This window comes from Muscardinus avellanarius (genome assembly GCF_963383645.1).
Source record: "Muscardinus avellanarius genome assembly, chromosome: 9".
Taxonomy (NCBI): Eukaryota; Metazoa; Chordata; class Mammalia; order Rodentia; family Gliridae; genus Muscardinus; species Muscardinus avellanarius.
The window spans coordinates 107,869,043-107,890,347 of NC_137795.1; the positions used below are offsets into that span (position 1 = coordinate 107,869,043).

The 21,305-nt window shown below is 48.1% G+C and overlaps 1 pseudogene across 1 annotated transcript; it reads left to right on the plus strand.

Moving 5' to 3' along the window:
• The first annotated feature begins 5,705 nt into the window (after nucleotides 1-5,705).
• Nucleotides 5,706-6,827, plus strand: LOC308267070 (dnaJ homolog subfamily B member 6-like; annotated as a pseudogene). The gene has a single exon. The product of its transcript is annotated as a dnaJ homolog subfamily B member 6-like (transcript).
• Nucleotides 6,828-21,305: the final 14,478 nt, after the last annotated feature.

A 21,305-nucleotide genomic window follows, 5' to 3' on the forward strand; every position in this document is an offset into this window, starting at 1 on the left:
GAACCATTATCCTCCTGTCTCAGCCTCCCAAGTATGGGGATTACAAGCATGTGCCATCACACCCAGCTCTCCAGCCCTTTTTTAAATTTTTTAGTGGTACCAGGGGTGGAACCCAGGGACTTTTGTACTTCTGGGCTGTACTCCCAGACCTATTTTATACTTTATTTGCAAACAGGGTCTCACTAAGTTGTTGAGAGCCTCACCAAGTAGCTGAGGTTGGTTGGCTTTGAATCTGTGCGATCCTCCTGTCTCAGCCTCCCAAGTGCTGGGATTATAAGCATGTGCCACATGCCCATCATTCAGCCCTATTTTTTATTCTTTATTTTGAAATAAGGTCTCACTAAGTTGTGGAGAACCTTACTAATTAGCTGAGGTTGTGCACATACCTGTAATCCTCCTGTCTCACCCTCCAAAGTACTGGGATTACAAGCTTGCTTCACAGGATCAGCTTTCACCTGTCCTTTATGTAGTGTGGAGTTCTTCTTTGATCTTGTATTATTGGGATTCTGAGTGTCTCCTTATATGTGGCTTTCCATCTTGTTTTCCATAGTAGGGAAAATAATTGATGCTATTTATCTGAAGAGGTTTCTAATGCCCTTGGTTTGTGCTTACAGACCTTCTTCAATGTTTAGAATTCATAAGTTTGGTCACTTTATATTATTCTAGATTTTGTGAATATTCTAGTTGTGTTGTCTTATTGTCTTCTCTATATTGTTGACACTGTGGTCAGTTTTGAATGAACTGTCTTTCAGTAATGAGGCTTTATTTTCCATGTGGTCTAGTTTGCCAATGATGGTTGTGCAGAGGACTTTATTTCAGTCATTTTCTCCATTTCACTCAGGGCCTCTTTTTCATTCTTATTTAGAGCCTTAATTTCTTTATTGATGTGTTCCTTCATATCCTGTACATTTTCTCAGATTTACTATCTAAGGTGCTTGATCTTATTGATAAAATTCTGAAATCTAGCATTTTTGCAGCTCTGTATTGGTGATTTTCATTTTTGTGAAGTTGTAAGAGTTTTTTTTGTTGTTGTTCTTTGTTCTCATGATTTCAACATTCTTCGGTTTGTATCTCTGTTGTGTTGGCATACTCTTCCTCTTTGTTTGGGAATCTTATGCTTATTTATTGTAATAATAAGTTATGTATTGGGAATATATATTTGACTCAAAGAACATGTCTCATTTAATCAGAAAATTTTTTTTTTGTGGTACTGGGGATGGAACCCTTCTACCTCCAGGCTACACTCCCAGACCTATTTTTTATATTTTATTTGGAAACAGGGTCTCTTAAGCCAGTGAGGCTGGCTTCGAACCTGTGCGATCCTCCTGTCTTTGCCTCCCAAGTGCGGGGAATACAAGCGTGCGCCACCATGCCCAGCGCAATAATCAGAATTCTTAGTTAGTCCCCCAGAACCTCTTTAATGGGCTATAGTACTTAGTGAAGACAAGCAGCAGATTCTGGTTTGCCTCTTCTCTGGTTCTGGAATTTGTTTCTTTTTCTTTTTTGTACTTTATTTCTTTAGGTATTTGTAGTGAAGGTTTGGTAGTCATGAATTCCTTAAGTTTCTGCTTGTCTTGAAATGTTTTTATGTAGCCATCAATTTTGAATGATATATTTACTGGATATAGCAGTCTTGGTTGGAAGTTGTTTTCTTCCAGGGTCTGGAGTAGATTATACCAGTTTCTTCTGGCATTCATGACTTGGGTTGAGAAGTCGGGAGTGATTTTTATTGTTTTCCCCCAAATGTCACTCATTCTTCGGTTCTCACTGCTTTTAAGATTCTTTCCTCGAGGGAGGGGGAGGGAATAAGGGGGAAATTGGGGAAGGGCTAAATGAGTGATGTGTCCATGTATTGTGGAAGCAGAAAACACTCCATTTGGCATTATTGTGTAATTAAACCCCCTTCCTGTTTCAAGCAGCTAATCTAAAGTTTAATCTTGCATCTCTAGGAATGACCAAGCTACAGCAGGATGGGGACCACTCCTCTGTCCTGCCCTGTGCTAATGCCTTATCTCGCTACCTGAAATTCCCGTGTGGTATCTTTCTGCCAACACCTCCTAATCTGAGTTTCCGCTTCTGTGGTGTGCTTGCTTATCCCTTATAAGCCCCTAACCCCAGCAGTCAGCGCGCCCCTCTGGTCTGATTTCTAGACTGAGGGCTGCACCACTGGCCAGCTAATAAAGGCTTCAATTGGCTCATTCCCTTGGCCTCTAGAGTTTTGAGTTTCTCATCTTGATTACATACAACAGTATGCTTCTACCATCTTGTATTCCATAAAGATACATGACTACAATGCATCAATTTTAAAAAAAGATTCATTCTATGGCCTCTAGGTCAGTCATTTTGATTACTATGTAGCATGAATAAGTCCTTGGATCTTTTCTTTCTTTCTTTCTTTCTTTCTTTCTTTCTTTCTTTCTTTCTTTCTTTCTTTCTTTTGGTGGTACTGGGGTTCCTGGAAGCCCTTCTACCTCCGGGCTACACTCCCAGACCTATTTTTATATTTTTTTATCTGGAAACAGGGTCTCTTAAGCCAGCGTGGCTGGCTTTGAACCCGCGCAGTCCTCCTGTCTCTGCCTCCCAAGCGTGCACCACCATGCCCGGTATCTTTGATCTTTTCTTAATGGTGGTCTATACGTCTCCTGTACATGGATGTCCAAGTATTTTTCTATATTCTTTAAGATTATTTTTCTGAATAAGCCTCTGATACTCCTTGGTTTGTGCTTCTAGGCCTTCTTCAATACCTTTTATTCATAAATTAGGTTTTGTATTGTCCCATATAAAAATCCTTTGGGACATTAGATCTGAAATAGATCCAAATACAATAAAATTAGAAGACTTCAACACACCACTCACGCCCCTAGATTGGTTCCAGGCAAAAGATGAGTAAAGACTTTTGGATGTGTAGGTCGTGTTGTTGTAATGTCTTCTTTATAGTGTTGGCTGCGTTTTCAATTTTGAATGAACTATCCTCCAAGACTGATATGCCATTTTCCATGGGGTCTAGCATGCTAGAGTTGGTTTCTACTGTGGTCTTTAATTCATTTATTGACTTTGTCATTTCTCTCAATGTCTCTTTCTGGTTCTTTCTTAGAGCCTTAGTTTACTTCTTCATTTTCTGTATGCTTTTTTGTGTGTGACATTGAGATTGAACCCAGGGCCTTCTACCTCCAAGCTACATCCCCGGCACTATTTTTTAATTTTTTTTTTTGAGGTACTAGGGATGGAACCCAGGAGCATTCTACCTTCAAGCTACACCCCACCCCTATTTTGTATTCTTTATTTTGAAACAGGGTCTCACTGGGTTGCAGAGGGACTCACTAAGTAGCTGAGGCTGTCCTCGAACTGCACTACTCCTGTCTCAGCCTCCCAAATGCTGGAATTACAAGCATGTGCCACCACACCTGGCTCACAACTCTTTTTTTTTTTTTTTGCATATTTGGGGATGGAACCCAGGGGTATTTGACCTTCGAGCTACACCCACTACCCTATTTTTATTCTTTATTTTGAAGCAGGGTCTCACTAAGTTGTGGAGGGCCTCACTAAGTAGCTGAGTCTGTCCAAGAACGGCAATCCTCCGGTCTCAGCCCCCTGAATGCTGGGATTACAAGCGTGTGCCATCATGCCCAGTTCTATTTTTTATTCTTTATTTTGAAGCAGGGTCTCACTAAGTTGTGGAGGGCCTCACTAAGTAGCTGAGCCTGTCTGAGAATGGCAATCCTCTGGTCTCAGCCCCCTGAATGCTGGGATTACAAGTGTGTGCCATCATGCCCAGCTCTATTTTTTATTCTTTGTTTTGAAGCATGGTCTCACTAAGTTGTGGAGGGCCTCACTAAGTAGCCGAGGCTGTCTGCGAATGTGGATCCTTCTGTTTCAGCCTCCCACGTATTGGGATTAGAAGTATACGCCACCACACCTGGCTTTTCCTGCACACTTTCTTTGAGGCTTTTCATCATATTAAAGATCAAAATTTGGGATTCTCTTTCTTGCATTTCCTGCAGATCAGTATTGGTGATCTCCCTTGTTGTTGCATTGTGGAAGTTTATTGTCTCTTCACTGTTCCTCATTCTCATGTCTTCAGAGTTCTAAGGTTTGTATTTCTGTTGCCTTGGCATCTTCTTCCTCTTTGAGTGTGAGTCCTGAGTCTATTTGTTTTCCCTTTAGACGCTCTATGTTGGGGTATACATTTGCTTCTACCAATCTGACTCATAGAATCAAACTTCTGAATTTGTCCCCCAGCATCTCTTTAGATATATTTCTTAGTGCAGGCAGACAGAAGTCTCTGATTGGCTGCAGGTCACTGTGCTCTCTGCGGGCCAGAGACTATGAACTTCAGAGCCTGCAGCCCCCTGGTTGGGATTTAGGCTCCACAGATAGTACTGGTGCTTTGCTGATTGTAAGCCTATGATACTGCAGAGAGTTGACCTCCAGTGGCCACTGGGCCTAAGTTTGGCAGGGCCAGAGATTGCTATGTTCTGAGCTTGTGGCCTGGCTTGCCAAGTTTTTTTTTTTTTTTTAACTTTTTATTGGTGCATTGTAGTCATACATCTTAATGAGTAGAAGATGGTGGAGGCATATATGCACACATCACCCAACTAGCCCTTGCCCAATTTCCACCTCATTCCCTCCATTTCATGCTTGGCTTAGTGATCGACTTTGATATTTTTGTTAATGTACATCATGATCATTTGAGAATTTCCCTCTTCCCTCCTCTCATCCCCTCAGGTCACCTTATTTGCTCATCTATATAATCTTGCCAAGTTTTCTTTTTTGTTGTTGTTTTGGTTTTTTAGTTTGTTTTGATTTTTGGTGGTACTGGGGTTCCTGGAAGCCCTTCTACCTCTGGGCTACACTCCCAGACCTATTTTTATATTTTTATTTGGAAACAGGGTCTCTTAAGCCAGCGAGACTGGCTTCGAACCTGTGCGCGATCTCCTGTCTCCGCCTCCCAAACACTGGGATTACAAGCGTGCGCCACTCCACCTGGCTCTTGCCAAGTTTTGATGGCCCAAGGACACCACCACTGATCTTCTGGTTATAACCACGTGGAGTACTGGGGTTCCTGTAAACCCTTCTACATCCAGGCTACACTCCCAGACCTATTTTATATATTTATTGGAAACAGGGTCTCTTAAGCCAGTGAGGCTGGCTTTGAACCTGCACGATCCTCCTGTCTCCGCCTCCCAAGCGCTGGGATTACAAGGTGCGCCACGCCCAGCTTTTAAATTTCAATAATAAAAGGCATTGATGTTTTGCTTTCAGACAGTAGGTTGAAAGGTTACAATACAAGTACAAAGAAGGATAATTTGTTGCAGAAAGGAAGACCCATAGTCACAGGGTGGTGCTGCCAAAAGCACCTTTGAAATTCTGGGTTGTCTACATGGAGAAAAGGTGGTGAAATTATGGCTGATCAGGACTGTGGCTCAGCTGGGCGTGGTGGTGCACGCTTGTAATCCCAGTGTTCCAGAGGTGAAGGCCGATGATCGTGGACAGCCTTAGCTACTTAGTGGAATCCCTTGAAACTCACTGAGAGTGTGTTTTAAAAATAAAGAATAAAGCCGGGCATGGTGGCTCACACTTGTAATCACCGCGCTTGGGAGGCGGAGACAGGAGGATCATGCAGGTTCAAAGCCAGCCTCGCTGGCTTAAGAGACCTTGTTTCCAAATAAAAAATATAAAGTAGGTCTGGGAGTGTAGCCCGGAGATAGAAGGGCTTCCAGGACCCCAGTACTGCCAAGAAAGAAAGAAAGAAAGAAAGAAAGAAAGAAAGAAAGAAAGAAAGAAAGAAAGAAAGAAAAAAAAAAAAAAAAAAAAACTAGGGCTGGGGGTCATGTTTAGAGGTAGAATACCCCTGGGTTCCATCCACAGAAGCACAAAAAGAAAGAAAAAGAAAGAAAGAAAGAAAGAAAAAAAAAAAAGGACTGTGGCTCCGAGTTGGACCATTTGGGTGCAGGTCAGAAAGACCCTGGTCCAAACTGAGGCTCAAGAAAGATTTAAGGAAAGGAAAGCGCGGGGAGCCGCCGCCGCCGCCACCAGCGCAGCCGAGCCGGGGCGAGCCGAGAGCGGCCGCCGCGTTCTCGGACCAGTTCCAACAATCTGTTAAAACATGGTGGATTATTATGAAGTTCTAGGCGTGCAGAGACATGCGTCACCGGAGGATATCAAGAAGGCATATCGGAAACCGGCACTAAAGTGGCATCCAGATAAAAACCCTGAGAATAAAGAAGAAGCAGAGAGAAAGTTCAAGCAGGTAGCGGAGGCATACGAAGTGCTGTCAGATGCTAAAAAACGGGACATCTATGACAAATACGGCAAAGAAGGCTTAAATGGCGGCGGAGGTGGAGCCATTTTGACAGTCCGTTCGAGTTTGGCTTCACATTCCGGAACCCAGAGGCGTCTTCAGGGAATTCTTCGGTGGAAGGGACCCGTTTTCATTCGACTTCTTTGAAGACCCTTTTGAAGACTTTTTGGGGAGCCGAAGGGGTCCCCGAGGAAGCAGAAACCGAGGTGCTGGCTCGTTTTTCTCAGCTTTCAGTGGATTTCCATCATTTGGAGGTGGATTTTCTTCATTGGATACAGGCTTCTCTTCTTTCGGGTCACTGGGCCATGGGGGCCTCACGTCGTTCTCCTCCACGTCATTCGGTGGCAATGGGATGGGGAGCTTCAAGTCTGTATCGACTTCCACCAAGATGGTGAACAGCAGGAAGATCACCACAAAGAGAATCGTTGAAAATGGTCAAGAACGAGTAGAAGTTGAAGAAGACGGCCAGTTGAAGTCCTTGACCATCAATGGTAAGGAGCAGCTGCTGCGCTTGGATAACAAGTAACCCAGCACCACTGTGCAGAAACGGTAACTAACGAGCACCATTTGAGGAGTGGCAGGAACATTTTTTTTTTGGAAGATTTCAAATGAACTCGACTTTCAGTATAATTGTACCTAATCTAAAGTATTTATAAACAGCTCATCGGAGCTCCTATTTGTCATAGACTTTTGAGTTTATTGTTGGGACCACACAATAGGACCATTTTTTTGTCTTTAAAATTGTTGTAATCTCTGTATGCACTTTGCTTTTTTATTAAACGTAAGCCGCAGAGAGCCCGGCTCTTGAGTAGTGCTAGAACCTGACTGTCCTCTTCACCAGCGTGGACCTGCTTTCCATTGTGCTGAAATGTGAGCCACTGGTGTCAGCCCGCGGCGAAGCTAACTCTGCCAGGACGAGTCTTCTGTAGAAATCACTTCAGTTTTTCAGTATTTAGTAATGAAAGATTAATACATTAATGGTAATACATTTCTGGCTTAATATAAATTTAAGGATGTTTTCTAGTTGTGCATGAATGCTGGCAACTTAGTAAAGTTTTTGACAATTGTTTAAATATGTAATGTTAAGTTTAGGTTTTAAAAGCTGGTAAGCTGGGTCTTTGTCATTTGCTTTAAAAAAAAAAGAAAATAAATGTGAATGTGTTTGGTGCAAAAAAAAAAAAAAAGAAAGATTTAAGACATAAAGACTGCTGGGCACAATGGCAGACACCTCTCAACCCTACTAACCACTTGGGAGGCTGAAGCAGGAGGATCAAAGGTTCCAGGCCAGCCTGGGCACCTTGGACTCTGTCTCAAAACAAAAAAAAAGAAGGGCTGGGGATGTGGCTCAGGTGTAGAGTGCCCCTGGGTTCAATCTCTAATACTGCCCCCCCAAAAAGATAAGAAAACAAAAAGCTATATATTCAGGGAAGGTCTCCCAAAGAAGCCAAGGATGGAGTTTGCCACGTACGGCAGATTGCCTTTGCAGAGGGCTGCTCCAGTACCTCTCACCTCCACGTGCCTGCCTACAAGATGATGTGGACGTGGCCCCAGCAACAGGAGGGCCTCTCGGTCCTTCTCCTTGAATGGAGAATGCTTTTGCCGTTGCCCATCCCCACTACGCCATGGGAGTAACAGCGACTGTTGAGGCTAGTCAATAAAGGAGTGCAGCGAGGTTATTCAGATCTTTCACCAGGAGGAAAGCCAGCCACCATGCCGTGGCATCCCAGGGGTCCTGAGTGGAGGGGGATGGAGACCCAGCTCAGTCAGCCCCAGTCAAGCCTGCAGCTGACCATGGCCCCGCTGGTTTCGTGGATCCTATCCCAACCAGCAGAAACCAGGAGAAGCAATATGTGACTGCTACTGTGTGAAGCACTGAGATTCCATGTAATTTGTTACACAGCATCAGATAACCACAGCACCCCAGAGAGAAAGACACTGGGGCCAGAGGTTGTGAACAAAGGTAGTATAGAATCCTCAGTGGGTGCTGGGTACGGTGGTGCATGCCTGCCATCCCGGTACTTGGGAGGCTGAGATAGGAGGATTGCCGGTTTGAGGCCAGCTTCGACAATTTAGCAAGACCCTTCAAAAATTAAAATAAATAAAAAGGGCTGGGGGTGTAGCTCAGAGGTAGAATTCCCCTAGGTTCAATCCCCAACACACACACACACACACACACACACACACACACACACACAGTACAGTGGCTGTAGTTAATGAACTGAAAGGGTCAAAATTAGAAGCAGAAAGACCAGATTTTAAGGTTCCAGTGTGCTCACTGTCCCTTACTGCAGCCCTTGCTGGGTTATTGATAGATAGGTCGGATTCCTCCCCATCCTCTCAAGGAAAAGGAGGTAGAACCTGGAAGCCAGAAGCAGAGATGCTCTGAGACTCCCGATGTTTCAGGGAAGACTCCAGATGTTTCAGGGAGAGGACCAGCATTCCCATTCTGCTAGCCCCTACCCCCAAGACCCCGCTACATAAATGCCCTCACCTCCTTTCTACGGTGTGACTCTGCTGACTGATCATGGGTCCCGTCCCCCACAGTCAGAAGACCTCGCCCAAAGGTCAAGGTTAATTTAAAAAGCCTGGTCTCACACAAAAACTCGGCTGGTTTTTGCCTCTTTGTGACCCCCGACTCAATTTCAGCATTACATCTGGTTCCAAACCAGAGATAATTTATTTTTTTCCCCTCTTTTTGTACCCCTCCCTGAACTGTGACTCCCCAGTGGTACCGCTGGGGCTCTCCTCTTGACTCCCAGGAACCTGGACTCTGAGACCCTTAATTGGACTAGCTGCTCTTGGACAGGGTGAGTTCCCTTCCCGTTCTCTGGTCAGCAGGTCATCTTCTCCGGCTTCTTGCCTCTGGCTTCTCTGTCCAAATGTGCTGCTGCGTCAGAGTTGCCTCTGGACAACCAGGTCATCCTCCGGCCTTGAGAAGGGAGTGGAGAAATCCTCCCATCCGCTTGGTTTCTTCAGCCCTGAGAAGGGAGTGGAAACGTCCCTCCCACCTCTTGGCCCCATTCCCAGACGTTGACCAGGACAATGGGGACGCCTGTCTTCTGTTCTTCGTTCTTGTCCGCAGATCAGACATGGGAAACCAAAATTAATTGGATAGTGTTATAGTGAGAGATGTAGCCATGGGTTATTGTTCTTAACTATCTTAGAAAAGAATAGCCAGAACTTTTTTTTTTTGCTGTTAGTTTAAGCAATTTTATTATTACAAAGACAGAAAGATAGGATAGGTTAAAGCACTGCATTAAAGGGATAAATGCAGTGGAGTAACTTGAAATAAGTTACTGAAATTTTTGGATACAGAACAGTTTGTATTTATTTATTATTTATTTATTTATTTATTTATTTATTTATTTATTTATTTATTTATTTTTGTGGTACTAGGGATAGAGCCCAGGGGCTTTCTACCTCTAGGCTATACTCCCAGACCTATTTTATACTTTATTTGGAAACAGGGTGTCACTAAGCTGCTGAGAGCCTCACTAAGTGCTGAGGCTGGCTTCAAACCTGTGCGATCCTCCTGTCTCGGCCTCCCAAGCATGGGGATTACAAGCGTGCGCCACCACACCCAGCAGAACAGTTTTTATAATTCATCTTCTGACCCGACTAGATCCACCTCTTCTCCGGGGCAGGTCTTTTGATGTGGGGATTCCTCCCTGTAGGCCTGTCCTTTCTCTGGTACAGACCCCAAGCCTTTTGTTGTGACCCAAAATGTTTATGTGACTGTCAGAGTCAGAGATCTCTTGAAGGCTGTGGCATCCCCCCACACTCTTGGGCATTCTTGCTTGTCTTTAAAATGCACAGAGGCCCTGGGCTACCTCTATTGTTCTCCTTGGTTCCAGGAACTCTGCAGGGTTCCTTCACCTGGGTGCCTGCCTGCACCCAAGCTCTGACTTACTAATGCCAGGGCTATTTTCAAATACATTTTGAAACCATTTCTCAATACTGACACATTAATACCAAAGCTATTTTTAATACTTTTTTTTTTTTTTTTTTTGCGGGTCTGGGGCTGGAACCCATAGCCATTTGACCTTTGAGCTACACCCCCTGCCCAATTTTTTATTCTTTATTTTGAAACAGGGCCTCACTGAGTTGCAAAGGGCCTCACTAAGTAGGTGAGGCTGGCTGCTAACTGCGATCCTCCAGTCTCAGCCTCCCGAATGCTGGGATCACAAAGCATGAGCCACCACACCTGGGTTTTAAATACATTTTGAAGCCGGGCGTGGTGGCGCACGCTTATAATCCCAGTGCTTGGGAGGCTGAGACAAGTGGATGGCACAGGTTCGAAGCCAGCCTCAGTTACTGAGTGAGGCTCTCAGCAACTTAGTGAGACCCTTTTTTCAAATAAATTATAAAATAGGCCTGTGGGTGTAGCCCAGAAATTTAAAAAAAAAAAAACAACCCTGGATTTCACCCCCTAGTACCACACACAAAAAATACATTTTTGTTACAGGTTTGTGAAGATGATGTTAGGGTTTTGGGGAAACTATCCCTGAGAGCCCCTGTTAGGGTTCCAGACACAATTTCCCTCAAAACATAAAAAACCCCAAAACAGAAAAACAGAAAAACTGCAGGTTCTTGTTCTGAGCTAAGGATAAGTATACAATAGCCCAGAATCTTGCTGAAGATTTAAAAGAGTTTATTAAAAAGATAGAAATACAGAAGATAGTTACAGCCTCATGTTACCAGGTAACATGAGGGGTGGTTTGAGCGAATTCACCAAAGATACATGTGGACTTGACTTTTTTATACACATGACCTCCATCTTGTTCACATCATTCTGACATAGTAAACGTCCCTGTAAGATTACCCTGTGAAGCTCCTCCCCCCCTAGCTAGATTATCCAATTATTATGTTAACCTGTCTTTAGAATGAGGAAGTCCTGGTTCCCCTCTCCTATGGACTTGCTAATTACCTTTAGCTAGGTTAATTCACATTGGAATAGTTGCCTGCTTTTTTTTTTTTGCAGAAACAAAGTCCTTTCACCAAATTTTGAAATATAATAATCAGAGCTTTCTCAAATCTTCCTAGGCCATTCCAAATACTGGTATATTTTGAAGCCCTTTCCCAATACCAACACAGGTAATGGGTTAATGGGTCTTGGTGGCCCAAAAACTCTGGAGTGTGTGTGTGTGTGTGTGTGTGTGTGTAGTACTGGGGATGGAACCCAGGGACTTTCTACCTCCGGGTTATACTCCCAGACCTATTATATATTTTATTTGGAAACAGGGTCTCACTAGTTTGCTGTCAGCCTCACTAAGCAGCCAAGGCTGGCTTTGAACCTGAGCGATCCTCTTGTCTCAGCCTCCTAAGTACTGGGATTACAGGCATGTGCCACCACGCCTGGCTTAACTCTGGATTTTTTTGCAAGTGGTCTGGTAAGTGTAAGGTTTAAGTCGCCCCCTGGCCCACAGGGGGCAGGGCCGGAAGCTAGGAGGTGGAGCTCTGTGATTCCGGGAGGGAACCAGGCCTCCCGGGTCCAGAAGAAGTGTGTGCAGAGTTCAGAGAGGAGCCCGAGAAGGAGGGACGCACGCTCTCCCCCGCCACCAGCCCCCGCGGCCACGCGGGGGCTGGAGGCCGATCTCCCATGAATAAAGGCATTCATAATATCTGCTATGGATTCTCCGTGTGTCTCGATGCGACTGGGGGACACACACGCTCATTTAATCTTACATTTGGTGTCGAAACTCGTATCGGACTTATGGGACCTGGCTTGGATCTGCGCTTCCTGGACTCAGACTTTCCATCCCTTTTCTATGCGTCTAAAAACCCGTATCAGACTTATGGGACTTGGTTTGGATTTCAGCTTATTTACCTACATGCGCGGCCTCTGCGTGCCAGCCTGCCCGGCCCGCGGTCTTCTGAAAGAATCAGAAGACTGGACCTCACCGCCCCCCCCCTCGCCGCGCCCCAGCCTGAGCCACCCGCCGCCGCTGCCTAAAGGCACTGCACCGCGCCCCGCTGCCTGGACAAGACCGCGCCTGCCCACGCCTGGCCGCTGCTCCAGCCACCTCTGCTAGAATGGGAGCCCGCAGCGCCTCCAGGACGAGTCCGTGCCGCCCCACCTCCGCTGGAATGCGCCGCGCCCGCCTGCGCCACGCCTGCCGCCCGAGCTGCCCACCGCCATCCAGGCCGATGCTTTCTCTGCGCCTGGCGCTGCGCCCGCGGACCGCACCGCGCTGGACTGTGCCACGCGCCTATGCTTTCTCTGCGCCTGCCGCTCCCATCACCGGAACAGGCCCACGGTCCCGCGGACTGCTGCACCCACCCCGCCGCACCAGACTGCTGCTTAGCGCCGCCGCCCGCCCGCCCGCCCTGGGCGGCCACCTCTCTGCTAAACAGCCCCCTGCCCGCCAAGTCCAGCCTGCATTCCTGCTGATCCCTCCATCTGGGTGCCCTGGCACCCTTCACCCTCTGCCCGCCCACCCCCGCTGCCCGGGCCTGGTAAGCACCCACATGGGATCACTGTGGGGGGGAGGCCGCAAGCTTTGGCCCGCCATCTTTGGCCCACGTGTAATCACTGGGGATCCGCCATCTTTCTTTAACCCCTCCCACCTCATGGCCTCGCTGGAGGTCCGCCATCTTTCTTTAACCCCTCCCACCTCATGGCCTCGCTGGAGGTCCGCCATCTTTCTTTAACCCCTTCCACCTCATGGCCTCACTGGAGACCTCAAATCCCTCCCGCTTTCCACTCCTGACCAATCCTAGTAGTCGGCGGCCATTTAAAAAAAAAAAAAAAAGCTTTTCACAGCCATCTTCAGGCCAGATCTCCACAGCAGCCTCTCTCAGCGGTAAGCTTCCCCTTAAGGAAATAAGTGGGTTCTGCCTAACTCGGAGGATTCTGACTGACTGACTGACTGACTGCTATTAAACCCGGTATACTGGTATCCTCCAGTTCTCCAATCGTTCAGGACGATTGCGAGGTGTGTACAGAGACAAGAGACGTCTTCTCTCTGGCACACCTACTCTGTATTATCGAACTAGGCAAGGCCCTGGGACGCTGGGGGTACCTGCCTTTGTTCTTGCCCACTTACAACTCATGGGGGAAAGTCAGCCATCAAAGATTGAGATTGACCCTCAATCTCCGCTGGGCCGTGTGTTATCTAATCTGCAGGCTCTGGGATTCTCTGGGGAACTGTCCCCTCAAAAACTCGTGTCTCTTTGCACTAAGGTCTGGCCGACATATGACCTAACCAATAACTTTCGATGGCCTCCCATGGGCACGCTAGATCCTAGGACGCTGATGGCTCTCAGTGAATTTTGCACGCGGTCAGCAAAATGGTGTGACCTCGAGTATGTACAGCCCTTCTGGCGGCTGCATTTTCTGTTTTCTCCCTCTACCGGCTCTACTGCTGCCCAGAGCATGCTGGCTGGAGTATCCCATCAGCCACAGCCGCCATCTTGGACACCACATAGCAACTCACAGGCGCCACCTGGTGGCCCTTCTGGGTCACAGGCTTACAATTCTGCAGACCCACAGCCGCCATCTTGCGATAAAACGTGGGGGCCGGGGTCTGACCCAGCTGGGTTACAAGCCCCATCTTCCTTTCTCCTGGCCCCACTTCGCGAAGTGGCTGGGGCTGAAGGGGTGATCCGGGTCCATGTTCCTTTTTCCCTTCCTGACCTCACTCAACTGGAAAAGAGACTGGGATCCTTTTCTACCAATCCTTCTGCTTTTATCAAGGAATTCCAACATATTGTGCAGGCATATGACTTAACGTGGCAGGATTTGCATGTCATTCTAACCTCTTCTCTAAATCCAGACGAACGTGATCGGATCCTGAAGGCAGCCAGAGAGAGGGCTGACCAGACTCATTTAACAGATCCAGGGCTTCCTATCGGTGCAGCTGCAGTTCCATCTGAGGAGCCCCACTGGAATTATAATGTAAAGGAGGAAATAGAAATGAGAAATTATATGATACAATGTCTTCTTGATGGTATGCGAGATGCTTCCCATAAGGCGGTTAATTATGATAAGCTTAGGGAAATCACCCAGGGTCCAAATGAAAACCCAGCAGTTTTTCTTAACCGGTTGCGAGAGGCCCTTACGCGCTATACCCGTCTAGATCCATCCTCTGAGGCAGGCTCGATCATATTGGCCACCCATTTCATTGGGCAAGCGGCTCCTGATATAAGAAAAAAGCTAAAGAAAGCTGAGGATGGCCCGCAGACTCCTGTTTGAGACTTGATGAACATGGCATTTAAAGTCTTTAATTCCAGAGAGGAACAGGCCGAAGTGGAGCGTACTCTCCATCTTCGTCAGATGGCGGACTTACAGTCCCAAGCCCTGATAGCAGCCCTGAGGCCGGAGGAGGAAGAGCAGCTTTCCGGGTGGCAAGCGCCACCCAGGAGAGGATGACAGTAAAGACAACCACCTCCAGTAGCCTGTTTCAGGTGTGGAGTAAATGGCCATTGGAAAGGCGAGTGTCCTTTAAAAAGCGGTGGACCTCAGGTACCTCACTACAGGGGGTCTACCCTTCTGGACAAGGACCCGCCGCTGGCCCTATTTGGTCTGACCAAGGACTGACAGCTCCTGGGATCCCTCGTCCTCCTTCCTCCATCTTCCTTGCTGGCCCAGGGTAACTGCAGGTACAGGGTAAGCCAGTTTCCTCTTTGGTGGCCTGCTCGATCTTTCAGGCCTTAGTCTCCTTCTCAAATCTCAGTTCAGGGTGATGACGGCAGGGACAAATTCTCTTGCACGGTGTTGGGACCCACTAAACTTTTTTTCTCTCGACATAACTCTCTTTGATGTTTATATTTTAGCAGGTCCACTTGTTTACATACTATGATGCTCTCCCTCCTCGGATGCCAAATTGCCTAAGTATTAAACTTCTAAAATGGGTAACTGATGCTCCTAATGCAGTAACAGGTGTTTGACCAGACAAATCCATACTCACTCAATGCTGAAAGAGTGGTATGGGGTCTGCTTCGGGAGTTGCTGCTATTAATAACTCTGGTCTAATGAAAAACTGCTAAAGGGGCGGTAGACGTTCTCCTCAGGAAAATGTTGCTATTTAAGTTAGTAGATCTAGTGACTGCCTTGCGTCTAAAAGGGCTTCTGCCCAGCCTGGGTTCCGCTCTCACAATTTTCTTTTTCTTTAATAGCACCTTGCCTGTTAGTCTCCTCAAAGCAAACCAGTCACCGAGCTCTCCAGGGTAACCTCCAACTCTTGCTGCAACCACAGCCACCTGCTCCCTTCCAGCGGCCCAGATTCTGACTTCTCCCGACCTGGGGCCCCTGACTGACGGCGCCCTGTCTCAGCTTGAAGCCACTATATGAACAAAAACTCCGTCCTTCTGCACCCCTTAGTCAAAGAGGTCGGAATGTAAGGTTTAAGTCGCCCCCTGGCCCACAGGGGGCAGGGCCGGAAGCTAGGAGGTGGAGCTCTGCGATTCCGGGAGGGAACCAGGCCTCCCGGGTCCAGAAGAAGTGTGTGCAGAGTTCAGAGAGGAGCCGGAGAAGGAGGGACGCACGCTCTCCCCCGCCACCAGCCCCCGCGGCCACGTGGGGGCTGGAGGCCAATCTCCCACGAATAAAGGCATTCATAATATCTGCTATGGATTCTCCGCGTGTCTCAATGCGACTGGGGGACACACACGCTCAATCTTACAGTAAGTGGTTGGAAGTCCCATCTTGCGCTCCCGTCCCTCTGCCTCTTCTTCCTTGTCAGCCACCATTTTCTAATTCTGCTGAGTCACAGTTGCCATCTTGTGACCTTGTCAAGTTACAGGCACCACCTTCTGATTCCACCCCAGATCTCCAGGATCTCTCCTCTCCACCCTGACCACCATCCTACCCTACAGCTAATCTCCCTTCACCACCGGAGTCCATCTCCGCACCCCCAGTTTCCCATATCTACCCCTTCCTCTCCAATCGCAACCCGCCTTTGGAGGGCCCTCCACCGCCTCTCACCCTAGCCTGCTCCCCCCACCGCCATCTCCCTTAAGGGACCCTCAGACCCTTATTTGAGACTTGGTAAATATGGCATTTAAAGGTTTGTTTTTTTTATGGTACTGGGGTTCCTGTAAACCCTTCTGCCTCCGGGCTACACTCCCAGACCTATTTTATATTTTTATTTAGAAATAGGGTCTCTTAAGTCAGCGAGGCTGGCTTCGAACCTGCGTGATCCTCCTGTCTCCGCCTCCCAAGCGCGGGGATTACAAGTGTGTGCCACCACGCCCGGCCATTCAAAGTTTTTAATTCCCAAGAGGAACAGGCTGAAATGGAGCATACAATCCGGCTCCAACAAAAGGCAGATTTGCAAGCCTGTGCCTTGGTAGCCGCCCTGTGGCCTGTGGTGGCAGCTCAGCCCTCTGGATTACGAGCACCACCTCGGGACGGAGAGCTGCAATGATAACTACCTCCAGGAGCCTGCTTCAAGTGCGGCAAGGAAGGAAGGACACTGGGCTAAGCACTGCTCTCAGCCACACCCACCAACCAGACTGTGCCCAGTGTGTGGTCAGAAGGGCCACTGGAACAGTGATTGCCCTTGGAAAAGCAGTGAGCCCCAGGTGCCTCAACACAGGAGGCCCACCCTTCCAGACCAGGCTCCGCCGCTGGCCCTGTCCAGCCTGGTCGGCTCCCAGAGTCATCAACCCCGATCTCCCTTGCCAAGCCCAGGTAACTCCCAAGGTAGCAGGTAAGCCAATCTCGTTTTTGATTGCCTACTCAGTCCTTCCATCCTTTTTGGGTCCCAGTTTTCCTTCTCCAATCCCTGTACAGGGATTTGACAGTAAGCCTTCATGCCCACACACTACGGGCCCCTGTATTTGCCATTTGGAAAACCTTAACGTTGCCCATCCATTCCTGATTATCCCTTCCTGCTCTACCTCATTTTAGGCAGAGACTTTTTAACCAAACTTGGGGCATCCTGCACAGAGGATGGATGGCTTATGGTACAGAACAAAATTGCTCTGCCCAAGGCTCAGGCCGAAGCAGTCATTAAACTAATGCGTATTGTCTACACACTGGGCCTACTGTACTTAAACATTTCCTAAACCCCTTGTTTTACTCTCTCCTCCTGCAACAGCTGAGTAGGAAAGTCAGTGCCTCTTGTTCTATTCGCACTGCCCTTTCTCCCAACAAGGCCTTCATCCCTCTTTTCCTGTCCATCAAATGAGCGGACATTGGCCAGGACAGGACTGCAATATTGATTTCACTCATATGCCCTCCCACAAAAATCTAAAATATCTTTTCTTTTCAGGATGGAACCCAGGGGGGTTTGACATCCAAACTAAACCCCCTGCCTTTTATTTTATTATTTTGAAACCCAGGATGGAACCCAGGGGGGTTTGACCTCCAAATTAAACCCCCTGCCTTTTATTATTTTGAAACCGGGCCTCACTAATCCTCACCAGTCCTTCTTGAACTATGTAGTGAATTGTTACACTCTTCATCTCTATAACTTCTCCCAAGAGGTCCTTCTTGTGAATTGTTGGGGGTGGGGGGACTCACACTCATCATTTCGGCCCCCAAACCCTCCCAACTGAAAAGAAGGGTCAGGGGGCACCCGGATTTGAACCAGGGACCTCTTGATCTGCAGTCAAATGCTCTACCCCTGAGCTATACCCCCAGTACCACTAGAGGGCGTCATCCATCTCTTTCTACTCAGGCGGCTACACGCAATCCCAGCTACACTGCTTCCTGGGCGGCACTCTGGGCCACCACCCACACCGGTCTTACAGCCCCATGGGTCACACACTCCATCTCACTCTCCCGCCAATTTTGGTGGGTCGACTTCTCTGATCAGGGCCTTGGGCCTACAAGCCAAGGCAGCAGAGACCCAGGGGCCCCTCAGCGCTCCTCGGAAGCCCCCAGGCACTAGGAGCCGCCCACCCCCTACTCAGTCCTCTGCCTCTTTCTCCCTCGGTTCTCCGGCCAGTCTCCGCGTGTCCTCCCTCTACCCAGCAGCCCTGGGCGCCCGCCGGCCGCGCCTTCTCCGCGCACCAGCCCGCAGCCCTGGCCCCGAGCCCTCCTCACCTGCAGTGGACATGCAGGCCGAGGCAGGCGGGCCACGGAGGCCAGGCATTCCCTCCAACAAAATAGGTGGCAGAAGCTAAGAGAACCAAGAACAGAAGCGACCGTGGCGAACGGGTTGTAAGTACTAGGACACCTGCTAAGACTCGAGAAGGAAGGGCACAGGACAAAAGGGGCTGGAATGATGACCCCGAGAGAGCGGAGAATAAAGTCACGAAAGGCACTCATGGCGGGCGTGGGGCCCACGCTTGTAATCCTGGTGCCTGGGACGCAGAGGCAGGAGGATCACAGGTTCACTGCCAGCCGCCACAAGTTAGCGAGACTGACTCATCAACCTAGTGACACCCTGTTTCAAAATAAAAATAAACAGCTGCTTATAATCCCAGTTCTTGGGGAGCTGAAACAGGAGGATCTGGGTTTGAGGCCAGCCTCAGCTACTTAGTGAGGCTGTTTGCAATTTAGTGAGACCTTGTTTCAAAATAAGGAATAAAAAAAGATAGGGCTGGGGGCATATCTATCTTGGAAGTAAAATGCCCCCAGGTCCCATATCCAGTATTGCAAAATACTACTACTACTACTACTACTACTACTACTACTACTACTACTACTACTGAGGCTGGCGGTGTGGCTCAGAGGTAGAACGGCCCTGAGTTCAATCCCCTACTAGTACCCCACGTGTGTGCATATAAAGAACTCATAAATGATAGGCTGGGTCCCTCCACTCCCCCACCGACCCAGGGACAGGGGGCAGAACCCGGAAGCCAGAAGCCAGAGATATCAGGAGATTCCAGGTGTCATGAGACTCCAAACATCGTGAGACAGACTCCAGGCATCATGAGACTCCAGATATCATGAGAGAATCAGCACTACCACACTGCTAGCCCGACCCCAAACCCTCTGCTTTAAATATCAGGGTACTTCCACACCCCTGCACGACTCTGCTGGCCCCATGGCTCATGGGTCCCTTCCTCCACAGGCCGACCCGCCCAAGGCGCTGGTTGATTAAAGCAGCTTTTGATAACTAGGCTGGTGTCTACCTCCTTCGGGACCCTCCCCACCCTGCAAAATCCATTAACAGACAATTCATAAACAAATGAGAGTAGCTAATAAAATCTTGGTAAAACCAAAGATATACAAATTAAACACCATGATAGCATCTTTCACCTATTAAACTATATATATTAGGGACATTTTACCTCTAAGCTACAGCCTCACTTGCTGAGGCTGTCCTGGAACCTGTGATCCTTCTGTCTCAGCCTCCCAAGTACTTAGATTACAGGCAGGCCTGCACCACCACACCCAGATCACAATCTTTCTCCAGAGGAAGTTAACACTGAGGTGTGAAGTTGTAATGCCAATACTTGGTACTTGGGAGGCTGAAACAGGAGGATCACATGTTCAAAGCCAGACTCAGAAATTTAGTGAGGCTCTCAGCAACTTAGTGAGACCCTATTTCAAAATAAGAAAATACTACTACCACTACCACCACTACTACTACTACTACTACTACTACTACTACTACTACTACTACAAAGAATGAGGCTGGGAGTGTAGCTCAGAGGTAGAATGCTCCTGAGTTCCAGCCCCAGTACGCGTGCGCGTACACACACACACACACACACACACACACACACACACACTCATCATCGTCATCATCATCATCATTTCTTTTGACCTAGTGGCAGTTTTCTTCCTTTCCTTCTTCTCTTTCTTTCTTTCTTTCTTTCTTTCTTTCTTTCTTTCTTTCTTTCTTTCTTTCACCATACTGAGTATTAAGCTCAGGGGCATTCTACCTCTGAGTTACACCTCCAGCCTTATTTTATTTTTATTTAAAAACAGTGTCTCGGCCGGGCGTGGTGGCGCACACTTGTAATCCCCACACTTGGGAGGCAGAGACAGGAGGATCGCGCAGGTTCGAAGCCAGCTGTGTGCGCTGGCTTAGGAGACCCTGTTTCCAAATAAAAATGTAAAAATAGGTCTGGGAGTGTAGCCCGGAGGTAGAAGGGCTTCCAGGAACCTCAGTACCACCAAAAAAAAACCCCACAAAAAACAAAAAAACAGTGTCTCAAGCCGGGCGTGGTGGCGCACGCTTGTAATCCCCGTGCTTGTAAGGCTGAGACAGGAGGATCTCGCAGGTTTGAAGCCAGCCGCGCTGGCTTAAGAGACCCTGTTTCTGAAAATAAAAAAAGTATAAAATAGGTCTGGGACTGTAGCCTGGAGGTAGAAGGGCTTCCAGGAACCCCAGTACCACCAAATAAAATAAAATAAAATAAAGTGTCTCAATAGGTTAATGAGAGTCTCACTACTTGTGGAGGATGCCCTCAAATCTGCAATTCTCCTGTCTCAGCCTCCCAAATACTGGGTTTATAAGTGTGCGCCACCACACCTCCTGGCTATGGCAATTCTATTTCTATGAATACAGAATCCATTCTTAGAAAAAGCCCAAAGATAGCCGGGCACGGTGGCGCACGCTTGTAATCCCCGCGCTTGGGAGGCTGAGACAGGAGGAGCGCACAGGTTCGAAGCCAGCCTCAGCTACTTAGTGAGGCTCTCAGCAACTTAGTAATGAAACGGGGGTTTCTTGAGAGAAAACCCGGCGAGTTCTTGTCTATGGTGAGCGAAGAATGACACCCGCAGACCTCAGGAAGGGGAGTAAAAGGTTTATTGGAAGCAGCAGGGAATGGGGCAAGGGTGGCTGAACGCCCCCAAAGGGGCTGGAACTCTGGGTCCAGCAGCTGCCTTCAGGACAATACTTGAGAGTAGCCCAAGCCGAATTGCCTTCAGGAGCAGGCTGCTTTCTACATGCTTGTAACCCAGTACTTGGGAGGCTGAGTCAGGAGGATTGTGGGTTTGAGGCTGGCCTTGGCAATTCATGGTGGGGAGCATGAGAACTGAGGAGAGAAGGCCAGGGGGCTACAGTCTGCGCACCCGGTCTCTTGTGGGTCTAGTGGCATCTTCATAAAAGGCACGTCCTTCCAAGAGCCTTGGGCTGTGCCCTAAGTTAGGAATGAGATC